This window comes from Otolemur garnettii, unplaced genomic scaffold (genome assembly GCF_000181295.1).
Source record: "Otolemur garnettii isolate 467f Iridium unplaced genomic scaffold, OtoGar3 scaffold00010, whole genome shotgun sequence".
NCBI lineage: Eukaryota > Metazoa > Chordata > Mammalia > Primates > Galagidae > Otolemur > Otolemur garnettii.
In genome coordinates this window covers 35434985-35438149 of record NW_003852405.1, presented here as the reverse complement: position 1 = coordinate 35438149, position 3165 = coordinate 35434985, and positions in this window count along the sequence as shown.

Sequence of the window (3165 nt, the reverse complement as noted above, 5' to 3'; positions counted from 1 at the left end):
TTGTTGTTGTTGTGTGGCCCTGTTCGTGTGCACAGGTGGCTGCGTCTTGCTGAGCGGCAATGATTATTGTTGTTGTTGTGTGTTTCTGTGTGCTGTGAAAAGGGTGTTGGAGCTTGAAGGAGAGCAATGGAAAAACATTGATACATTTCTTGTTACACTTGGCAACAGTGGAAGTGAAGCTGGGGATGTGTTAGTCCAAGTTTATGGGGACAATGCCCTGAAGAAAACAGCAGTGTGCAAATGGATTAAGCGTTTTTCTGGGGGAGAGAAAGCGTCACTGATGAGGAGAGGTCAGGGCAGCTAGTCACAAGCAGAACTGATGCAAACGTTGCCAAAAATCATCAAACTTTGCATCAAAATACTTGGCTGACTATGAGAAGCACAGTAGGCCAAGTAAACATCAATATATAAATAGTTACAAAAATTTTAACTGAAAATCTTGGCCAAATACTCATGGTTCTTGTATCATGTCACAGGATGCTGTCTGTGAGGGAGATTTTAGCCAGTAAACAACTGTATCAGAAGACCTACTTTCCCTACTCACTTGGTTTGGTCTCTAACAACTTACTCTTTACCCAAAGATAAAGAAAATACTGCAAGGAAGACGTTTTGATAATATTCAGGATATCAAGGGTGATACAGTCACAGTTTTGACGGTCATTCTAGGAGTTCCAGAATTTCTTTGGAGGGTGGACTAGGTATTGGCATCAGTGCTTACTTTGCTCTGATGTATCTAATATTGTCTCTGTGTGTACCATTTTCACTCATTGATTTGTGAGGCTTGCAGATATGTGACACGGAAAGACTTCATGTATATAATCGTCCTGGCTTTTGAGGTCCAGCAGAAACTGAATTTGATAGTTCTCTGCTGAGAATGATGGTTGGTCACCAAGGCTTGATTTTCCTGATGTGGTTGATGATGCATCAGGAACAGACAGGCTGTGGTATCCCTTCTTTTATGAAAATAAGGCACAGGAATAAAGAAAGGCATTGGATGCATATAGTGTGGAATTAAACAGTTCACATAACCAGGAACAAGAGCAAGTTCAAACAGAAGGAAAAAGTGTAGTATTCTTAAAGCATCATTGAGACTTCCCTGAACTAGCTCTTTAATCTGCCTAATTCACATTCACGGATTTGAGAGGAGAGCTGGTAGATGACAGAGGTTGAAGTCAGAGAGGCCAGAACTGGAATATCAATTCTTCTAGTTATCAGTAAAAAGATACTAAATAAAGGATGCAAACTTTCTGAGCATCAGCATCCTAATGTGTAAACAGAAAGAAATAACAAATATTTTCTTGAGTTTTGTTTGGAACATTACGATACATGCAAAATTCCAAGTGCCTGTCTCAGAGTAGCCACTTAGAAATGGTACTTATTTCTTAGACTGCCAAAAAAATATGGCTATATGTTGTATCTTTTCATGTTAGCATCTGTTTATAAGACTCTTAAGGCCTTACATTGTTGTAACTATCTTGACCTGAGAAGATAGTCTTGGACCCCACTTAGATGCAATTAATTGATGATTTATTATATTTGTGCAGGGGACCACTGCTCTGAGAGACAGGTGGCCTCTAAGTGGAGGGCAGGTTGTCTTTTATATATATTTTTTTGTGTGTATCCAAGCAAGCAAGCCAGTACAGAAGCAGAACATTGCAGTTAGCTCGGGGCGGGGTTATAGCTTGGGTGACAATGGATACAACTTAGGTAACAATGGTTACCACTTGGATAACACGGTTTAGGTAGGTTTCCACCATTGTTTGTCCACTGGGACTTTGGAGTTTTTTTGGTGAAACTTGGGACTTCCCATGCTTCTTTGTTCTGAAGCCTTTTCTCAGAATCGACCCTGGGTGGGGGGCAGGGGAATGGGCTGGGAGCTTGCCTGTGACAACGTCTTAAGAAAATGAAAATCTTAAAATGTAGTAGTCTAAGAGGAACTCTGAATAGTCAAGTTAATGGCATGCACTTTGAATCTTCTAACAGACCTTCTGAAAACTAGAAATGTCAGGTAGACCAGAGGCCCGTACCTACCCCCCAAATAAGGAGAATCACAAATATGCAAAAATAAGAAATAAGAGGGGGAAATAGCCAAAGAAACAGAATAAATTTTAAAATAATTAAGAGACTATATTGCTGAGATCTATGCAAATATAATGTCTTTGAAGACTTAAATGAAACATGATTTATTAGAGAAATAAATTTACTTGTTTAACTGAACCCATTAGAAGTAGAAAGTTTAAACAAATCCATTTCCATATAAGACATGCCAGGAAACAACTTTGCTATCAAGAAACAACCTCTCAAGGGAGGTCTATTAAATATTTAAAGTCCAGACAGTTGCTTACACTGTTCCAGAGCATAGGAAATCCACAGAAAAGGCCAAACTCTTTTTACCAAGTACATATAACATTAATACCTACATCTGGTAAAGGCAGTACAAAAAGTAAAATTATTGATCAATGTGATGTATAAATACCAATGCAAAAATGCTAACTAAAATGTTAGCAATCAGATTCCCACACTACAATAAGAAATTAAAACACTTCATGTCCCATTTCTGGTTAATTCCAGAAATGCACGTTTGGTTTAATCTTTGCAAATCTATCAATGCAGTGTATCGTATTACTAGAAAGAGAAAAATAGAATTAATGAACACTTTTGTAACACAAATATGTTAACTATATATATCATATACATTAACATATCCTAGCGCTAAACCAGCATCTTGTTAAATAGAGAAACACTGGGTATATTCACCTAATGTCATCAAGGGAAGGACGCTGATTACATTCACTAATATTTAACATTCTACTGGAGGTGTTAGAGAATGATGTTTAGACAGAGAGTGCTATTAGAGCTGTGAGAATTGGATAAGAATTCAAACTATCTCTATGTGCAGTAAAACTGGGAAATTCTACAGAGCCACTGATAAAACGTAAACAATAAAATAATTTATATGATAGCGGGCATCAGATCAACATACAGAAATCAATACCAATACATTACATGATAACCAGGCAGGGGACGTAACAGCAGAGATGCTCTGTTTACAAGAGTAATAGAGACAGAGTTGTAAGAGTGAACTTCACAAGGCGTGTGCCAAACCTCCATAAGGAAAACGTCATAACATCCCCAAAGTTACAGCAGGACAGGTAAACAAGTGAA